Here is a 23156-nt window from a genome sequence, read left to right as displayed (position 1 = left end):
TATCACCCCCCTCTTCTGTCTGGGCCTGTTGACACAAGAGTGCTGAGAATGTAATTTTCGAGGCCTTAAACCAAAGTTCAGTTGAGGAACATTTGATAGTCATTTTAGATGTCTTTCATTAAGCTCAAAACAGGGTTGTTGAACTTAGTTGTTTGATAAGAGGCCACCCTAATGCTTAAAGGTCCAATGCATTTTTTAAAATCTCAATATCATATCATCAAATTTAGGTAACAATTAAATACGTTACTATGGTTGTTTTCAATTAAAACTGTCAAAAATAATAAAAAAATATCTTCTTAGCAAAGAACAATTTCTCAAGCAAGAATTTTGCTAGGACTGTCTGGGAGTGGTCTGAGTGGGGAGGAAAACTGAAAACTAGCTTTTATTGGCAGAGAGGTTTGGAACTCTTTCTTGATGTCACCAGGCAGGCAAAAACTCCATCGCACCAAAACAGGCTGAAATTTCAGGCTGTCTTTTCAAACAGCTCTTACACTAAAAGAGAATTATAATCATTATTCTAACCTCATATTGTGGAAATATATATAAAATCACAGTTAAATCATGTTTTTGACTGCACTGTGCCAAAAATAGACTCTAAAAGGATCAGTCAACTTGGCAATGTGTGTGTATGGATGAAGTTGCTTCTTCAAACAGGAAGAAAGCATCACTGACAGATTAGAATAACTACTGTAACAGAGTACTCTCGGTATTGGGCATTCCTCAGTGGCATGATTGCAAACAGAACAATTTCCTTGTATAATAAATTACATTTATAGAATACATGAATAAAATTAGAAAATAATTTGGCCTCATTCCAGATCTATTGAGAATAATATGTCTCTTCTGTGTACACTACTTCCCATTTGCCAATTTGAGGGACACGCATCTAATTGACATATGTCATGTTGACTAATGTATCATGGCACCAACTCCTGTCCAATAGGACCATGTCATAGATGTGTGCTCGGATAGGGTGGGTATCCATAACTGGCCATGTAGGACAAAGAAAATGTTAGGTTAACATTCCACATACTGTAGCATGCCCATGTGGGTCTTGGGAGGATTACTACTGTAGCGTAGGTTAGGGGAAGTCTCACAGCCAAATATGATCCCCCTTTGGGAGCATACATCTCATGATACTCACCTAATGTCCTTCCCACTACTGCACTGATCCTCTCTGGCATCTCCTTCAAACCACGTGTCCTAGAAATATGCAAGAAAGGAGGACCACATAGAAACTAATCAGATAATATAATGTTTGATACAATCTTTTTGGAATCATTTTACATACGGGAACAAAATAGTTAACTAATGATCCAGGGATCAGAAACCCATAGGCTGTAAGCTTTAAAAACATTAAGACAAATCTCAAAACCACAGCATATGTTGGCTCAGTCCTGTTATTATACTTCCCTCATGGGAGCGTACAACACATATCCCTTTACTTCAAGATGTACCGTATGAAAACATACCCTGAAAACAATTATACCATAAAAACGAATATATGCAAATCAATCAAGACAAGAACACTGAGAGCCCTGACAGTCAAGAAGGGAAGTGCTAGCCGTGTGTGTGTGTGTGTGTGTGTACACCTGACCTTGGTGTGTATCAATATCGAAGCAGAAAAGGGCAATCTGCAGTTACTACATCAATTTTTTAAAAGTTGTAAATTAATTATATACCGTTCCTTCAGAAAGTGTTTATACCCCCTTCCACATTTTGTTGTGTTACAGCCTGGATTCAAAATGGATTAAATATATTTTATTTCTCACCCATCTACACACAATATCCCATAATGACAAAGTGAAGACATATTTTAAGACATGTTTGCAAATGTATTGAAAATGAAATAAAGAAGTATCTGATTTGCCAAAGCATTCACACCCCTGAGTCAATACTTTGTAGAAGCATTTTTTGGACTGAACCAGGTTTTCCTCTAGGATTTTGCCATTCAATTTATTTTTTATCCTGAAAAACACCTCAGTCCATAACAATTACAAGCATACCCATAACCTGATGCAGCCACCACTATGCTTGAAAATATGGAAAGTGGTACTCATTAATGGGAATAACTAGTCAGTTGCGCAACTGAATGCATTCAACTGAAATGTGTCTTCTGCATTTAACCAAACAACTTAATCAATGTCCACATCATCAGCACCCAGGGAGCAGTTGTGGGGGTTAATTGCCTTACGCAAGAGCATATTTTTCTACATTGCTGGCTCCAGGATTTGAACAAGCAACCTTTTGATTATGTCCCAACGCTCTAACCAGTAGACTACCTTCCACCCTAATGTGTTGTGTTGGATTTGCCCCAAACATAACAAAAATTGAATTGCTTTGCCTCATTTTTATGAGTATTACTTCAGTGCCTTGTTGCAAACATATACTCTAAACTTGGTTTACCCCAATGTTTGTAAACAATGTAAATGTAAACAAACACGGTGTAGCTTCAAATGGTTAAAATTATAATTGTTGATTTCATGGATGGTCAGTCCTTGTATCCATAGCTCGGTCTATGAATTTGAGAATTGTTACATTTCTCCTGCCCCATCCCTCAGCTCTTTACCAAAACAGAGGCGGTGCGTCTGCTCGTTATTGTTTCAACCGCGGATTGGCTCTTTATGTGATTACGATTATGTGAGGTTAGCTTGTGGCTGAGAGTCTAAATATTTGTCCCACTGACTGAAAGCCTAAATCGATCACTTCAATTACAGCAATGGAGGCTCCTCAGAGGAGGAAGGGGAGGACCATCCTCCTCACTGAATATAAAAATATATGTATATATTGATCCTTTTTAGATAAAACTATACTAAATATATTCACATGTAATTAAATAATTGATTAAAACACACTGCTTTGTAATGAAGGTCTACAGTAGCGTCAGCAGCACTCTGTAGGGTAGCACCATGGTGTCGCTGGAGGACAGCTAGCTTTCGTCCATTTTGCATTCACAGTATTGATTGAAACTTCTTTGATCAAAACTATTTTTCCTTACATGTACTTAACAAGAACCTGCTAATAAGGAATACATTTGTTACACCCATTCTGAATCAAACACGTCTGATGAGTAACACACGGCCATGGTTTCCCACATTGTATTTGAAATGCAGATAAAGTGAGTTTGTCTGCTAATCAGTGTTGTGAGGAATAGGCTACACAAACACGTTGTCTGTTTCGGTTCATATTATGTCTTGGTTCATTTTACATATGAATCTTCCTATACTTAAATTCAAATGATTACCTAACACGTCATATTACTGCTGAAACACAACACGTCTTATCTGAATGTCCCACTCTATTATTTGCATAATATGTCATGATGCATGACAATCTTGCGACAGCCTGCACCTTGCACGTACAGTATATACCCATATATACATTGATGTAAAGATATCCATGAGCTTTTGGGGACAGCTGTCCCACAATATATCTGTATTAAAACAATGAACATTCTGCTGAGTTTGGCCATTTCGCAGAGACTCCTTTCCTTCTCAACAAACATTTGATTTAAATATTTGTCACACTGATTTAATGATTCCCTGTGGACCGTGCAGGTCATGAAATTGCTCTGCTACCAACAACATTTCTGCTGATGTGAAGTAATTTGTGCAGAATATAATAACCAGATTTATTGGTGTGGGAGGAGAGAAGATATGACAGACTAATCGCTACACACACACACACAGACTGACAGTACATGGAAGCACACACATACATGCACGTGTGCAAACACGCGCACAGACAGACAGACAGACAAACAGACACTATTTTTGTTGAGAATCACTAGTTTTTTTGCCTTTAAAAATGTCCCAATAAACAAGTAAAGAAAATATGGACAAAATGTAATAAATGATTCAAACAAGGAAATGTTTCCAGATACCGTTTAGGCTAGTGTTTGACTGTATGGGAATTCATTGGCCTCCATTTCCCCCCTGCGTTCAGGGTAACAGTATGTTGTTAGGGTCTGATTATGTACTAATTCTAATTAGATATGAGCTCCAAACCTAGGGTGACATCCACCCAGACTTTCCCTTCTGTAATGAGTCCCACTGGACTGGACTGGAGCATCCAGATTCCACACCTCTAATAGGAGGAGAGAAATAATAGCCAGGCCTGATAAAGGAGGACAAAGTTAATCAGTGAAGGAAGGGGAAACAAAATAATGGAAAAACTTTGGGGACACTTTACTTAAAGATCACAGGAATAATACTTTATTACCTATTGGAAGCTTGTTATGGTGTCTTATTGTAAGGCATAGAATAATGGTATGTCTCTGTACAGCCTGGTCAGCAACATTAGACTGCTACAGATGTAGGATCTTAATTTGATCGCCCTGTTGCAGTAGAACTTTCCTGCAATGCAGAACATTTTAAACTTAGTAACTTAGTAGTGTATTATTAGAGGTTTAAAAAGGCTTCTGAAGTCATTCAAATGTTACTGTTGCTTCAGAACTAGTTTCCTGCTGTTTCCTGGCTCAAATTGAGATCCTACATCTGTATACTTAACATTTCTCCAAGGTATGTCAGGAGCAGCAAAGTAAATGTTCAACTGAATCAAAATGGCTGTTATTTAGTCAGGTATCAAGAGCTTACGGGCACTTTTAACAGTTATACTGTAATAGCCATACCCAATGTTGAGTAACTCATTGGAACTCACCATGTTATTTGACAAAGCCTCACATTTTTCTGTCCACTGGTTTCACAGCATAGACAAATGACAGTTCAGTTTGACACATTGCTCAATGGCCAGGGCTACATCCCTCTTGTCTGGCATCAGCACCCGGCTTCCCTCTGCAACTTCCATCCACCATGTCATTTCAGATACTTTTTTTTATACAATGAACTGCCAAGAAAAGATGTCACCATGGATAGCGATTCCTCTTTTTCAGGGTACATACCACACTGATGGTGGAACTCCTTTGTCAAAAGCCTGCTCAAATACTAGATGATCACTTTGAAAGATATAGTGTTTGATCTGTGATAGTCTTGTGGGAGATTAGTGCAATGCATTATGTTAATTGTTTAACTCAGGAACCACAACTGCGTATTAGTGTACAATAGGGCAATTTTAAAGACATGACTGTATATAACCACTATACAGTCATTTCTACAGTAGACAGTGGTTCTATGCAGACATTACTACAGTGGACAGTGGTTCTATGCATACATTACTACAGTGGACAGTGGTTCTATACAGTCATTTCTACAGTAGACAGTGGTTCTATGCAGACATTACTACAGTAGACAGTGGTTCTATGCAGACATTACTACAGTAGACAGTGGTTCTATGCAGACATTACTACAGTGGACAGTGGTTCTATGCATACATTACTACAGTGGACAGTGGTTCTATGCATACATTACTACAGTGGACAGTGGTTCTATACAGTCATTTCTACAGTAGACAGTGGTTCTATGCAGACATTACTACAGTAGACAGTGGTTCTATGCAGACATTACTACAGTAGACAGTGGTTCTATGCAGACATTACTACAGTGGACTGTGGTTCTATGCAGACATTACTACAGTGGACAGTGGTTCTATGCATACATTATAGTAGACAGTGGTTCTATGCAGACATTACTACAGTAGACAGTGGTTCTATGCAGACATTATAGTAGACAGTGGTTCTATGCAGACATTACTACAGTGGACAGTGGTTCTATGCAGACAATACTACAGTGGACAGTGGTTCTATGCAGACATTACTACAGTAGACAGTGGTTCTATGCAGACATTATAGTAGACAGTGGTTCTATGCAGACATTACTACAGTGGACAGTGGTTCTATGCAGACAATACTACAGTGGACAGTGGTTCTATGCAGACATTACTACAGTAGACAGTGGTTCTATGCAGACATTACTACAGTAGACAGTGGTTCTATGCAGACATTACTACAGTGGACTGTGGTTCTATGCAGACATTACTACAGTGGACAGTGGTTCTATGCATACATTATAGTAGACAGTGGTTCTATGCAGACATTACTACAGTAGACAGTGGTTCTATGCAGACATTATAGTAGACAGTGGTTCTATGCAGACATTACTACAGTGGACAGTGGTTCTATGCAGACAATACTACAGTGGACAGTGGTTCTATGCAGACATTACTACAGTAGACAGTGGTTCTATGCAGACATTATAGTAGACAGTGGTTCTATGCAGACATTACTACAGTGGACAGTGGTTCTATGCAGACAATACTACAGTGGACAGTGGTTCTATGCAGACATTACTACAGTGGACAGTGGTTCTATGCAGACATTATAGTAGACAGTGGTTCTATGAGGACATTACTACAGTGGACAGTGGTTCTATGCAGACATTACTACATTAGACAGTGGTTCTATGCAGACATTACTACAGTGGACAGTGGTTCTATGCAGACATTACTACAGTAGACAGTGGTTCTATGCACACATTACTACAGTAGACAGTGGTTCTATGCAGACATTATAGTAGACAGTGGTTCTATGCAGACAATACTACAGTGGACAGTGGTTCTATGCAGACAATACTACAGTGGACAGTGGTTCTATGCAGACATTATAGTAGACAGTGGTTCTATGCAGACATTACTACAGTAGACAGTGGTTCTATGCAGACATTACTACAGTAGACAGTGGTTCTATGCAGACATTACTACAGTAGACAGTGGTTCTATGCAGACATTTCTACAGTAGACAGTGGTTTTATGCAGACATTATAGTAGACAGTGGTTCTATGCAGACATAGTAGACAGTGGATCTATGCAGACATTACTACAGTAGACAGTGGTTCTATGCACCCATTACTACAGTAGACAGTGGTTCTATGCAGACATTACTACAGTAGACAGTGGTTCTATGCAGACATTACTACAGTAGACAGTGGTTCTATGCAGACATTACTACAGTAGACAGTGGTTCTATGCAGACATTATAGTAGACAGTGGTTCTATGCAGACATTACTACAGTAGACAGTGGTTCTATGCAGACATTACTACATTAGACAGTGGTTCTATGCAGACATTACTACAGTGGACAGTGGTTCTATGCAGACATTACTACAGTAGACAGTGGTTTTATGCAGACATTATAGTAGACAGTGGTTCTATGCAGACATTACTACAGTAGACAGTGGTTCTATGCAGACATTACTACAGTAGACAGTGGTTCTATGCAGACATTACTACAGTAGACAGTGGTTCTATGCAGACATTACTACAGTAGACAGTGGTTCTATGCAGACATTACTACAGTAGACAGTGGTTCTAAGCAGACATTAATACAGTAGACAGTGGTTCTATGCAGACATTACTACAGTAGACAGTGGTTTTATGCAGACATAGTAGACAGTGGTTCTATGCAGACATTTCTACAGTAGACAGTGGTTCTATGCAGACATTACTCCAGTAGACAGTGGTTCTATGCAGACATAGTAGACAGTGGTTCTATGCAGACATTTCTACAGTAGACAGTGGTTCTATGCAGACATTATAGTAGACAGTGGTTCTATGCAGACATTTCTACAGTAGACAGTGGTATGCAGACATTACTCCAGTAGACAGTGGTTCTATGCAGACATTATAGTAGACAGTGGTTCTATGCAGACATTTCTACAGTAGACAGTGGTTCTATGCAGACATTACTCCAGTAGACAGTGGTTCTATGCAGACATTTCTACAGTAGACAGTGGTTTTATGCAGACATTATAGTAGACAGTGGTTCTATGCAGACATAGTAGACAGTGGTTCTATGCAGACATTATAGTAGACAGTGGTTCTATGCAGACATTTCTACAGTAGACAGTGGTTCTATGCAGACATTTCTACAGTAGACATTATAGTAGACAGTGGTTCTATGCAGACATAGTAGACAGTGGTTCTATGCAGACATTACTACAGTAGACAGTGGTTCTATGCAGACATTACTACAGTAGACAGTGGTTCTATGCAGACATTACTACAGTAGACAGTGGTTCTATGCAGACATTTCTACAGTAGACAGTGGTTTTATGCAGACATTATAGTAGACAGTGGTTCTATGCAGACATAGTAGACAGTGGTTCTATGCAGACATTACTACAGTAGACAGTGGTTCTATGCAGACATTACTACAGTAGACAGTGGTTCTATGCAGACATTTCTACAGTAGACAGTGGTTTTATGCAGACATTATAGTATACAGTGGTTCTATGCAGACATTACTACAGTAGACAGTGGTTCTATGCAGACATTACTACATTAGACAGTGGTTCTATGCAGACATTATAGTAGACAGTGGTTCTATGCAGACATTACTACATTAGACAGTGGTTCTATGCAGACATTACTACAGTAGACAGTGGTTCTATGCAGACATTTCTACAGTAGACAGTGGTTCTATGCAGACATTTCTACAGTAGACAGTGGTACTATACAGACATTTCTACAGTAGACAGTGGTTCTATGCAGACATTACTACAGTGGACAGTGGTTCTATGCAGACATTACTACAGTGGACAGTGGTTCTATGCAGACATTACTACAGTAGACAGTGGTTCTATGCAGACATTATAGTAGACAGTGGTTCTATGCAGACATTATAGTAGACAGTGGTTCTATGCAGACATTATAGTAGACAGTGGTTCTATGCAGACATTACTACAGTAGACAGTGGTTTTATGCAGACATTATAGTAGACAGTGGTTCTATGCAGACATTACTACAGTAGACAGTGGTTCTATGCAGACATTACTACAGTAGACAGTGGTTCTATGCAGACATTACTACAGTGGACAGTGGTTCTATGCAGACATTACTACAGTGGACAGTGGTTCTATGCAGACATTACTACAGTAGACAGTGGTTCTATGCAGACATAGTAGACAGTGGTTCTATGCAGACATTATAGTAGACAGTGGTTCTATGCAGACATTACTACAGTGGACAGTGGTTCTATGCAGACATTACTACAGTAGACAGTGGTTCTATGCAGACATTACTACAGTAGACAGTGGTTCTATGCAGACATTTCTACAGTAGACAGTGGTTCTATGCAGACATTTCTACAGTAGACAGTGGTTCTATGCAGACATTACTACAGTAGACAGTGGTTCTATGCAGACATTATTACAGTGGACAGTGGTTCTATGCAGACATTATAGTGGACAGTGGTTCTATGCAGACATTATAGTAGACAGTGGTTCTATGCAGACATTACTACAGTAGACAGTGGTTGTATGCAGACATTACTACAGTAGACAGTGGTTCTATGCAGACATTACTACAGTAGACAGTGGTTCTAAGCAGTCATTATAGTAGACAGTGGTTCTATGCAGACATTACTACAGTAGACAGTGGTTCTATGCAGACATTACTACAGTAGACAGTGGTTCTATGCAGACATTTCTACAGTAGACAGTGGTTCTATGCAGACATTTCTACAGTTGACAGTGGTTCTATGCAGACATTTCTACAGTAGACAGTGGTTCTATGCAGACATTACTCCAGTAGACAGTGGTTCTATGCAGACATTTCTACAGTAGACAGTGGTTCTATGCAGACATTATAGTAGACAGTGGTTCTATGCAGACATTTCTACAGTAGACAGTGGTTCTATGCAGACATTACTCCAGTAGACAGTGGTCCTATGCAGACATTATAGTAGACAGTGGTTCTATGCAGACATTTCTACAGTAGACAGTGGTTCTATGCAGACATTACTCCAGTAGACAGTGGTTCTATGCAGACATTTCTACAGTAGACAGTGGTTTTATGCAGACATTATAGTAGACAGTGGTTCTATGCAGACATAGTAGACAGTGGTTCTATGCAGACATTATAGTAGACAGTGGTTCTATGCAGACATTTCTACAGTAGACAGTGGTTCTATGCAGACATTTCTACAGTAGACATTATAGTAGACAGTGGTTCTATGCAGACATAGTAGACAGTGGTTCTATGCAGACATTACTACAGTAGACAGTGGTTCTATGCAGACATTACTACAGTAGACAGTGGTTCTATGCAGACATTACTACAGTAGACAGTGGTTCTATGCAGACATTTCTACAGTAGACAGTGGTTTTATGCAGACATTATAGTAGACAGTGGTTCTATGCAGACATAGTAGACAGTGGTTCTATGCAGACATTACTACACTAGACAGTGGTTCTATGCAGACATTACTACAGTAGACAGTGGTTCTATGCAGACATTTCTACAGTAGACAGTGGTTTTATGCAGACATTATAGTATACAGTGGTTCTATGCAGACATTACTACAGTAGACAGTGGTTCTATGCAGACATTACTACATTAGACAGTGGTTCTATGCAGACATTACTACATTAGACAGTGGTTCTATGCAGACATTACTACAGTAGACAGTGGTTCTATGCAGACATTATAGTAGACAGTGGTTCTATGCAGACATTACTACATTAGACAGTGGTTCTATGCAGACATTACTACAGTAGACAGTGGTTCTATGCAGACATTTCTACAGTAGACAGTGGTTCTATGCAGACATTTCTACAGTAGACAGTGGTACTATACAGACATTTCTACAGTAGACAGTGGTTCTATGCAGACATTACTACAGTGGACAGTGGTTCTATGCAGACATTACTACAGTGGACAGTGGTTCTATGCAGACATTACTACAGTAGACAGTGGTTCTATGCAGACATTATAGTAGACAGTGGTTCTATGCAGACATTATAGTAGACAGTGGTTCTATGCAGACATTATAGTAGACAGTGGTTCTATGCAGACATTACTACAGTAGACAGTGGTTTTATGCAGACATTATAGTAGACAGTGGTTCTATGCAGACATTACTACAGTAGACAGTGGTTCTATGCAGACATTACTACAGTAGACAGTGGTTCTATGCAGACATTACTACAGTGGACAGTGGTTCTATGCAGACATTACTACAGTGGACAGTGGTTCTATGCAGACATTACTACAGTAGACAGTGGTTCTATGCAGACATAGTAGACAGTGGTTCTATGCAGACATTATAGTAGACAGTGGTTCTATGCAGACATTACTACAGTGGACAGTGGTTCTATGCAGACATTACTACAGTAGACAGTGGTTCTATGCAGACATTACTACAGTAGACAGTGGTTCTATGCAGACATTTCTACAGTAGACAGTGGTTCTATGCAGACATTTCTACAGTAGACAGTGGTTCTATGCAGACATTACTACAGTAGACAGTGGTTCTATGCAGACATTATTACAGTGGACAGTGGTTCTATGCAGACATTATAGTGGACAGTGGTTCTATGCAGACATTATAGTAGACAGTGGTTCTATGCAGACATTACTACAGTAGACAGTGGTTCTATGCAGACATTACTACAGTAGACAGTGGTTCTATGCAGACATTACTACAGTAGACAGTGGTTCTAAGCAGTCATTATAGTAGACAGTGGTTCTATGCAGACATTACTACAGTAGACAGTGGTTCTATGCAGACATTACTACAGTAGACAGTGGTTCTATGCAGACATTTCTACAGTAGACAGTGGTTCTATGCAGACATTTCTACAGTTGACAGTGGTTCTATGCAGACATTACTCCAGTAGACAGTGGTTCTATGCAGACATTTCTACAGTAGACAGTGGTTTTATGCAGACATTATAGTAGACAGTGGTTCTATGCAGACATTACAGTAGACAGTGGTTCTATGCAGACATTACTACAGTAGACAGTGGTTCTATGCAGACATTACTACAGTAGACAGTGGTTTTATGCAGACATTACTACAGTAGACAGTGGTTCTATGCAGACATAGTAGACAGTGGTTCTATGCAGACATAGTAGACAGTGGTTCTATGCAGACATTACTACATTAGACAGTGGTTCTATGCAGACATTACTACAGTAGACAGTGGTTCTATGCAGACATTACTACAGTAGACAGTGGTTCTATGCAGACATTACTACAGTGGACAGTGGTTCTATGCAGACATTACTACAGTAGACAGTGGTTCTATGCAGACATTACTACAGTAGACAGTGGTTCTATTCAGACATTACTACAGTAGACAGTGGTTCTATGCAGACATTACTACAGTAGACAGTGGTTCTATGCAGACATTACTACATTAGACAGTGGTTCTATGCAGACATTACTATAGTAGACAGTGGTTCTGTGCAGACATTACTACAGTAGACAGTGGTTCTATGCAGACATTACTACAGTAAAATCAAATCAAATCAAAATCAAATCAAATCAAATCAAATTTGTATTTGTCACAAATCAAATTTTATTTGTCACATACACATGGTTAGCAGATGTTAATGCGAGTGTAGCGAAATGCTTGTGCTTCTAGTTCCGACAATGCAGTGATAACCAACAAGTAATCTAACTAACAATTCCAAAACTACTGTCTTATACACAGTGTAAGGGGATAAGGAATATGTACATAAGGATATATGAATGAGTGATGGTACAGAGCAGCATACAGTAGATGGTATCGAGTACAGTATATACATATGAGATGAGTATGTAGACAAAGTAAACAAAGTGGCATAGTTAAAGTGGCTAGTGACATAAGAATGCAGTCGATGATCTAGAGTACAGTATATACATATGCATATGAGATGAATAGTGTAGGGTAAGTAACATTATATAAGGTAGCATTGTTTAAAGTGGCTAGTGATATATTTACATCATTTCCCATCAATTCCCATTATTAAAGTGGCTGGAGTTGGGTCAGTGTCAATGACAGTGTGTTGGCAGCAGCCACTCAATGTTAGTGATTGCTGTTTAACAGTCTGATGGCCTTGAGATAGAAGCTGTTTTTCAGTCTCTCGGTCCCTGCTTTGATGCACCTGTACTGACCTCGCCTTCTGGATGATAGCGGGGTGAACAGGCAGTGGTTCGGGTGGTTGATGTCCTTGATGATCTTTATGGCCTTCCTGTAACATCGGGTGGTGTAGGTGTCCTGGAGGGCAGGTAGTTTGCCCCCGGTGATGCGTTGTGCAGACCTCACTACCCTCTGGAGAGCCTTACGGTTGAGGGCGGAGCAGTTGCCGTACCAGGCGGTGATACAGCCCGCCAGGATGCTCTCGATTGTGCATCTGTAGAAGTTTGTGAGTGCTTTTGGTGACAAGCCGAATTTCTTCAGCCTCCTGAGGTTGAAGAGGCGCTGCTGCGCCTTCTTCACGACGCTGTCAGTGTGAGTGGACCAATTCAGTTTGTCTGTGATGTGTATGCCGAGGAACTTAAAACTTGCTACCCTCTCCACTACTGATCCATCGATGTGGATAGGGGGTGTTCCCTCTGCTGTTTCCTGAAGTCCACAATCATCTCCTTAGTTTTGTTGACGTTGAGTGTGAGGTTATTTTCCTGACACCACACTCCGAGGGCCCTCACCTCCTCCCTGTAGGCCGTCTCGTCGTTGTTGGTAATCAAGCCTACCACTGTTGTGTCGTCCGCAAACTTGATGATTGAGTTGGAGGCGTGCATGGCCACGCAGTCGTGGGCGAACAGGGAGTACAGGAGAGGGCTCAGAACGCACCCTTGTGGGGCCCCCGTGTTGAGGATCAGCGGGGAGGAGATGTTGTTGCCTACCCTCACCACCTGTGGGCGGCCCGTCAGGAAGTCCAGTACCCAGTTGCACAGGGCGGGGTCGAGACCCAGGGTCTCGAGCTTGATGACGAGCTTGGAGGGTACTATGGTATTGAATGCCGAGCTGTAGTCGATGAACAGCATTCTCACATAGGTATTCCTCTTGTCCAGGTGGGTTAGGGCAGTGTGCAGTGTGGTTGAGATTGCATCGTCTGTGGACCTATTTGGGCGGTAAGCAAATTGGAGTGGGTCTAGGGTGTCAGGTAGGGTGGAGGTGATATGGTCCTTGACTAGTCTCTCAAAGCACTTCATGATGACGGAAGTGAGTGCTACGGGGCGGTAGTCGTTTAGCTCAGTTACCTTAGCTTTCTTGGGAACAGGAACAATGGTGGCCCTCTTGAAGCATGTGGGAACAGCAGACTGGTATAGGGATTGATTGAATATGTCCGTAAACACACCGGCCAGCTGGTCTGCGCATGCTCTGAGGGCGCGGCTGGGGATGCCGTCTGGGCCTGCAGCCTTGCGAGGGTTAACACGTTTAAATGTCTTACTCACCTCGGCTGCAGTGAAGGAGAGACCGCATGTTTTCGTTGCAGGCCGTGTCAGTGGCACTGTATTGTCCTCAAAGCGGGCAAAAAAGTGATTTAGTCTGCCTGGGAGCAAGACATCCTGGTCCGTGACTGGGCTGGGTTTCTTCTTGTAGTCCGTGATTGACTGTAGACCCTGCCACATGCCTCTTGTGTCTGAGCCATTGAATTGAGATTCCACTTTGTCTCTGTACTGACGCTTAGCTTGTTTAATAGCCTTGCGGAGGGAATAGCTGCATTGTTTATATTCAGTAGACAGTGGTTCTATGCAGACATTACTACAGTGGACAGTGGTTCTATGCAGACATTACTACATTAGACAGTGGTTCTATGCAGACATTACTACATTAGACAGTGGTTCTATGCAGACATTACTATAGTAGACAGTGGTTCTATGCAGACATTACTACAGTGGACAGTGGTTCTATGCAGACATTACTACATTAGACAGTGGTTCTATGCAGACATTACTACAGTAGACAGTGGTTCTATGCAGACATTACTACAGTAGACAGTGGTTCTATGCAGACATTACTACATTAGACAGTGGTTCTATGCAGACATTACTACAGTGGACAGTGGTTCTATGCAGACATTACTACAGTAGACAGCGATTCTATAAAATCAAATCACATCCAATTTTATTGGTCACATATACGTGTTTAACACGTGGGTGTAGCAAAATGCTTCTAGCTCCAACAGTGCAGTAATATCTAACAAGTAATATCTAACACAACATACAGTATACCCAATACACACAAATCTAGTAAAGGAATGGAACTAAGAATATGTAAACATAGACGAGCAAACAGGGACCCGAACCAGCGATCCATCAGCCACCGGCCCAAACAGAAAACAATGCAAAAAACAAAAGACATGAAGTACAACAAAAATCATAACAGCAAGGCCAACTGAATATGTTTGAGTGCACGTATGGCACTATTTACGTGTGTGTGTGTGTGTCCGTGTATTTTATTTTAATGACTTTGTGTGTATATGCATGTGTACAAACACCTGCACAGCATCATCCTCAGGCAAACCAGCATTAGCTGTAAAAACTCAGTGTCATTTAAAAAAAAATGTTTTATTCAACTTTATTTAACCAGGTAGGCAAGTTGAGAACAAGTTCTCATATATACAATGTGAGCAAATGAGGTGAGATAAGGGAGGTAAAGGCAAAAAAGACCATGGTGGCAAAGTAAATACAATATAGCAAGTCAAACACTGGAATGGTAGATTTGCAGTGGAAGAATGTGCAAAGTAGAGATAGAAATAATGGGGTGCAAAGGAGCAAAATAAATAAATACAGTAGGGGGAGAGGTAGTTGTTTGGGCTAAATTATAGATGGGCAATGTACAGGTGCAGTAATCTGTGAGCTGCTCTGACAGCTGGTGCTTTAAGCTAGTGAGGGAGATAAGTGTTTCTAGTTTCAGAGATTTTCGTAGTTCGTTCAAGTCATTGGCAGCAGAGAACTGGAAGGAGAGGCGGCCAAAGGAATAATTTGTTTTGGGTGTGACTAGAGAGATATACCTGCTGCTATGGTGACCAGCGAGCTGAGATAAGGGGGGACTTTACCTAGCAGGGTCTTGTAGATGACCCAGAGCTAGTGGGTTTGGCGAAGTGTATGAAGCGAGGGCCAGCCAACAAGAGCGTACAGGTCGCAGTGGTGGGTAGTATATGGGGCTTTGGTGACAAAACGGATGGCACTGTGATAGACTGCATCCAATTTATTGAGTAGGGTATTGGAGGCTATTTTGTAAATGACATCGCCGAAGTCGAGGATCGGTAGGATGGTCAGTTTTACAAGGGTATGTTTGGCAGCATGAGTGAAGGATGCTTTGTTGCGAAATAGGAAGCCAATTCTAGATTTAACTTTGGATTGGAGATGTTTCATGTGAGTCTGGAAGGAGAGTTTACAGTCTAAACAGACACCTAGGTATTTGTAGTTGACCACATATTCTAAGTCAGAACCGTCCAGAGTAGTGATGTTGGACAGGCGGGCAGGTGCAGGCAGCGATCAGTTGAAGAGCATGCATTTAGTTTTACTTGTATTTAAGAGCGATTGGGGGCCACGGAAGGAGAGTTGTATGGCATTGAAGCTCATCTGGAGGTTTGTTAACACAGTGTCCAAAGAAGGGCCAGAAGTATACCGAATGGTGTCGTCTGCGTAGAGGTGGATCAGAGACTCACCAGCAGCAAGAGCGACATCATTGATGTATACAGAGAAGAGAGTCGGTCCAAGAATTGAACTCTGAGGCACCCCCATAGAGACTGCCAGAGGCCCGGTCAACAGGCCCTCCGATTTGACACACTGAACTCTATCAGAGAAGTAGCTGGTGAACCAGGCGAAGCAATCATTTGAGAAACCAAGGCTATCGAGTCTACCGATGAGGATGTGGTGATTGACAGAGTCGAAAGCCTTGGCCACATCAATAAATACGGCCGCACAGTATTGTTTATCATCGATGGAGGTTAAGATATCGTTTAGGATCTTGAGCGTGGCTGAGGTGTACCCATGACCAGCTCTGAAACCAGATTGCATAGCGGAGAAGGTATGGTGGGATTCAAAATGGTCTGTAATCTGTTTGTTGACTTGGCTTTTGAAGACCTTAGAAAGGCAGGGTAGGATAGATATACCGTAGGTCTGTAGCAGTTTGTGTCAAGAGTGTCCCCCCCTTTGAAGAGGGGGATGGCCTCAGCTGCTTTCCAATCTTTGGGAATCTCTGACGACACGAAAGAGAGGTTGAACAGGCTAGTAATAGGGGTTGCAACAATTTCGGCAGATGATTTTAGAAAGAAAGGGTCCAGATTGTCTAGCCCGGCTGATTTGTAGGGGTCCAGATTTAGCAGCTCTTTCAGAACATCAGCTGACTGGATTTGGGAGAAGGAGAAATGGGGAAGGCTTGGGCGAGTTGCTGTGGGGGGGTACAGTGCTGTTGACCGGGGTAGGGGTAGCCAGCTGGAAAGCATGGCCAGTTGTAAAAAAAAATGTTTAAATGCTTATTGAAATTCTCAATTATAGTGGATTTATCGGTGGTGACTGTGTTTCCTATCCTCAGTGCAGTGGGCAGCTGGGAGGAGGTGTTCTTATTCTCCATGGACTTTACAGTGTCCCAGAACTTTTTTGAGTTTGTGTTGCAGGAAGCAAATTTCTGCTTGAAAAAGCTAGCCTTGGCTTTTCTAACTGCCTGTGTATATTGCTTCCCTGAAAATGTGCATATCACGGGGGCTATTCGATGCTAATGCAGAATGCCATAGGATGTTTTTGTGTCGGTTAAGGGCAGTCAAGTCTGGAGAGAACCAAGGGCTATATCTGTTCCTGGTTCTATATTTCTTGAATGGGGCATGCTTATTTAAGATGGGTATTGGGTCATGGGTCATTCAAACGTACTTTTTTGTTAAGTTTTAACTTTATTTTTTATACTTTTATATTTGACCGTCATTCTATCCCCCGCCCAGTAACTCCACTCCCACTTGTCTCCAGTTCCACAACCCTCAGCTTCCCTCAGCCCATCCCACCTATATCTGCTGGCCACCCTCTTCAGATTTCTACGCACCATATATCTTTCAACTATGCTGTGATGTTTAACATACACTTTCAATCTATCTAATCGAATACAATCCACAGATTGCGAGTTGAAGATAAATTATTTTACTAAGAGTATTAGTATATTAGTAATTGACTGACCCGGTCTCTCCAGATCTCCCAACAGTACTATTTCTAGGGTCAATTTTAGATCAATGTTATGCATGGACGAGCAATGTTACTACAGTAGACAGGGGTTCTATACAGACATTACTACATTAGACAGAGGTTCAATACAGACATTACTACAGTAGACAATTGTAATAGTAAATATGATAATAAAAACAGTTTTGTTAAACTTGTTAACTTTCCAATAAACCCACTCCCAAATCAAATTAATGATTATGACCATGTAAAAAATGTAGTGTCTATCTGTGTGCATGCGTACATGTGTGGTTGCGTACTCTGTGTGTGTGTGTGTGTTTGTGCGCATGTAGACTGTGTGTAATCTTACTGTAGAGGCCAGCATGGATCCTCCAAACCACACGGCGCAGCGCGGTGTGTGTAACCACCCAGGCCTCCATGGGCTGAAAAAAACATGAAAGAATACAGATTACCATCCATCCCCTGAACCCAGTTTCTACCCTGCATCCCAATAGCTTGGACAATGTCAAATCTGTATTGCCAACTCCTTTAGTCATGTGTTAAGCCAAACATGACAATGACCATAGGAGTTGGAGGGAAAGCACACACACACCATTATCCTTCCAAACAGATACACACACCTTTATCCTTTCTCCACTGAGCTCCTCAGTCAGTTTGACCGGTCATCTACCGACTACTTCAGGTCCCTCTGCAGCCGCCGGCCAAAGTCTCTGAACATGGTGGAACCGCCGGACAGGACAATATTCTGCTATGTGTCAGGTACAGCACTATTATAGGGCAGCAGTTTTCTAGCACATCAAAACAATGACAACCCCTTCATTCACCAGGAACTATTCAATCTGGCTTCACCAGGGTTGCAGTCAAAATCTGTTTAAATTCCAGTTCAGGAAGTATAGTGAAATTACAATTACAATTCTCAAATGCTTTTCAATTAGGAAAATGTGGAATTGGGTTTACTTTCTGAATGGAAATGGAATTGATCCCAACCCTGCTAAACACACAATAATCAAGAGACAGAAGTGAAGAAAAAACGTTTCTGATGTCATTTGTTTAAAGGCTATGCAAGTCAGGTCTCAGAACGTGGTCATTAACCAAACACAGAGAGAGACAGAGACAGAGAGAGATGACAAGGCTCAGGGATAACCGGACCCGCTCATTTGACCCAAATTAAATATTAACGCCCAGCGATAATAGGGGATCAACCAGCGATCTTTCGTCATTACAGGTCGAGAGGTTAAATCCTTTGTTAACGAACTTTGGAGGCTCTGGGAGGAAATGTATCCTGTTGTTTAGATTGGGATGGGTTGGAATAAAAAAAGTTCCTCCCTCCCTTTATTTTTCATCCTTCTCCTTCCTTCATCCCTCTTTCCAATCATGTTTTTGTCTTTCTGAAGCCATTAACTACCAGTGTCAGAGGAGATGAAAGCCCAGCAGCAGAACGTTTTACTGCAGATGACCTCCTTTCAATTTGGGCTTATAGTCCACCTCAGATGTTATGACTCTGCTGCTTGTTAGCTAGGATGGTCAATGAATTGTTAAATGTATTAAATTGTCCAGAAGATTATCAGGATTTTCATTCAGGCAGTTAGCTCACTGGGCTATTACAAGTTCATTAACTTGTCTCAATGTTTCAGTGTTTTTTTTGTAAATGTTTTATTTTCTAATGTTCGTTTTTGCATAATTGTTTGTTTACCAGGTTTGATCATAAGATATAATCCCTATTTTTGTTGATTTTTATATTTGTTTTTTTGTTTTTTTGTTGCCTTGCAGATATGCAGTGACTGTTCTAGTAATATAACACAGATCTTCCTCTTGTAAATTATGTTTTAATTTGATATGCAAATGAGTGGCACAGGGTCATAAAAATGTACAATACATGAGAGCAAGATAATTTTCACTCATTCTGTGTTAGAAGAGTTTTATGTTGTGTTGGTATTATCCAAGCTAAATGCCAAGAGATTAAGCTATCATGAAGAGTAGAAAGTGAACTGAAATGGTCATTGACTAAGTCAGTTTGCGTGTTCAAGTCTGGGAGCCTTCCTTACTTCCAACCAAGGCCAACAGGCATCTGCCAGTAAGTCAACAAGGTACACACTGACGCCTGGTGGACAAAATATGAATCCACACTTAAATTCAACACGACATTCAATAAATGATTGTACTAAATGTATTGTAGAGCATGTCTGACATATAAAAAAATATATATATTCCTTCTCGAATGGTTAAACTTGAAAGATATGCATTTCCCTATTTAACCACTCTGTCGAATGCGCTGTGTTGAAATCGTACATTACATGGAGGTCTTCTGACATCTATTGGACAGTTCATTATAACCTCATCGACTATTTCTGAGATGGGCTGCATGAAATCTGGGTTGGCAACTGTAAAACACAGGAGCAGATTTAGTGGGTATTAAAAGTGAATGTTTTAATGAGAATAATCCAACATTTTCATTCTGCATAACAACGATTTCTGTTTTTTGCTGATAACTAACATGATAACAACTGGTGTTTCTTCGAAGATACTTATTTCAAATTAGCGATTAAAAAAAAATTGGATCATTATTGGGTAACAACATTAGTTGATAACTGTTGTCATGTTAGTTCTCACTAGATACTTATAAATAGTGTAGTGTAAAATAAACGCAAGCCAATATTCAGAAATCAGAATATCAATAAAAAGATCTGGATTAAATCATATTTCTGGACATAGACGTTGGAAATTAACGCTTTCTATGTTGGATTCAGATTTACTGATGGCATTTATGCCTTTGTACCACTTTGTCCATTTCCCAGGGTCCTTGTCATGTTTGGTGAATTCCTTCACAATGTCTGGACTGATGTAGCAGTACCTCACTTGGGTAAACAAACCCATTGTACAGGGCTGTTTCTATCAGGGAAGGGATGGTTATAAATCGTCCCCTTCAGTGACGACCCGTCATAAAAAAACAAAATTGTGCCTGTTTTGCATGTTATTTGGGCATTAATACGTGTCACGTATCAGTTTGCAAACGATGTAAAAAAAATAATTGAGTTCATAAAGCCACATACAAACTTGGTCTCTTTTGCTTTCTTGAGTAAGGCAGCTCCAAAATGCAGGTATTTCAGCCTAGCTCAGTGCTTTCTGTGGTGGAGGGGAAGCCAGCGGAAAATATGGAGCGTAGGGGTTGGTAATGTTCTCTAGTTGCGCCGTGATTGGCTAAGTGTTCTGTCACTCATGAGACACTACGTCACCGCAAAATATACAGGTAGAGCTCGAAAATTCAAGCCCCTTGGGTGCTGCCATAGAGTTACATTAGAAGTGCCTATCCAAGAAGGCTCAAGGTCTTTGGCCACAGATAAAATGTCGTCAAATCACATTATATTATATCTACCATAGCTTTGATTAGACTGATCATGTCAACATCATACTTTCAATCTTAGCTAGCAAGCGAGCAGTCATCATCATGAATCAAGTTGACAATCTCCTGGCAAGTCCTTTTCAAGCCTTGTCATTTGAAGAGAAATAATGAAGAGAGAAATTATAGACAAAATGTATCGGTGCTCATCAGCCATTGTTCCTAGGCCGTCATTGAAAATAAGAATTTGTTCTTAACTGACTTGCCTAGTTAAATAAAGGTACAAATAAAATTAAAAAATTAAAAAATTGGACAAAAACATTACACAAGAAGTTGGAAATCGAAAATTCAACAATGACTGGTTTGGAAGGAATCGGTAACTAACTGCAAGCATTGCAAAGCAATCACTAGCCTGCTATTCAGTGGAGTGGGTGTGTGGTCCAAATCTGGGTGTAAGGGTCTCTTTTCCAAGCTTAAAAGGATAAAACATTCAACAAGCGGAAAGGCAACACAGGATCAACACATGGAGCTGTCTGTATTGCAGGACTTTTGATCATTTTGTGTCCTCTTGCCCTTGTAAAAGATCAGGCTCACTGGTAGGAGCAAGTACTCTGGTGGGTCATATGGAGAACTTTCCTTGCTTCCCTTACTTGCACCCATTTTCATGTCATTCTGCTGTGGGGAAACCAGTCCAAATCTGTCTGGGTCCTCATTGACTCTGGGGCCGACGAGAGCGAATGGAGGAATGGAGGTACTGGCTAGAAGGGGCGGAACATCCGTTCGTTGTGTGGACCGACCACAAAAACCTGGAGCATCTCTGCACCGCCAAGCACCTCAACTCCAGGCAAGCGAGATGGGCCCTGCTGTTTACCTGGTTAAATTCTTCCCTCTCCTGCCGGCCGGGGTCCAAGAACGTCAAGCCAGATGCCCTGTCTCACAGCTATAACCCCACAGTTACCATCCCGGATTTACACACTGATTCAGTGAGTGAGTTTATAATGAGTGAGTTTATAAGAAAGTGCATAGGAGATGTTGTACCCAATGTGACCATTAAAACCTACCCTAACCAGAAACTGTGGATTGATGGCAGCATTTGCGCAAAACTGAAAACTCGAACCACCGCATTTACCATGGAAAGGTGACCGGGAATATGACCAAATACAAACAGTGTAGTTATTCCCTCCAAGGAAATCAAACAAAAGAAATGTCAGTATAGGGACAAAAGGGAGTCGCAGTTCAACGGCTCAGAAACGAGACGTACATAGCAAGGTCTACAGACAATCTTGGACTACATAAAGAAAACCAGCCACGTCACAGACAACAATGTCTTGCTTCCAGAAAAACTAAACACCTTCTTTGCCCACTTTGAGGATAATATAGTAACACCGATGCAGCCCACTCTCCATGGCCGATGTAAGACATTTAAACATGTTAACCCTCACAAGGCTGCCGGCCCAGACGGCATCCCTAGTCCGTCCTCAGAGCATGCGCAGACCAGCTAGCTGGTGTGTTTACGGACATATTCAATCTATCCCTATCCCAGTCTGCTGTTCCCACATGCTTCAAGATGGCCACCATTGTTCCCGTACCCAAGAAAGCATATGGTAACTTTACTAAATGACAATTGCCCTGTACTACTCACTTGTCATCATGAAGTGCTTTGAGAGACTAGTCAAGGATCATATCACCTCCACCCTACCTGACACCCTAGATCCACTGCAATTTGCATACCTGCCCCATAGGTCCACAGACGATGCAATCGCCATCACACTGCCCTATCCCATCTGGACAAGAGGAATACCTATGTAAGAATGCTGTTCATTGACTACTGTTCAGCATTCAACACCATAGTAACCTTTGTATTGAAATCTACTAATTAGATGTTCAGCTTGTCGAGTTGAAAGAAGAGCAAACAAGTCAAATGTTTAAGTAAATATGGAGATGAAGAGTGAATAAGTCATATCCAAGATTAAATTCCC

General features: G+C 41.1%; 1 pseudogene; it reads right to left on the bottom strand.

Annotated features, from left to right (window-relative positions):
- Positions 1–1140: 1140 nt before the first annotated feature.
- On the bottom strand, positions 1141–20714 carry LOC115104490 (actin-related protein 3-like; annotated as a pseudogene).
- Positions 20715–23156: the final 2442 nt, after the last annotated feature.

Source organism: Oncorhynchus nerka, linkage group LG22 (assembly GCF_034236695.1).
Source record: "Oncorhynchus nerka isolate Pitt River linkage group LG22, Oner_Uvic_2.0, whole genome shotgun sequence".
In the NCBI taxonomy this organism is placed as follows: Eukaryota; Metazoa; Chordata; class Actinopteri; order Salmoniformes; family Salmonidae; genus Oncorhynchus; species Oncorhynchus nerka.
The sequence above is the reverse complement of the archived record's forward strand: the minus strand, read 5'-3'. Positions and strand labels throughout refer to the sequence as shown.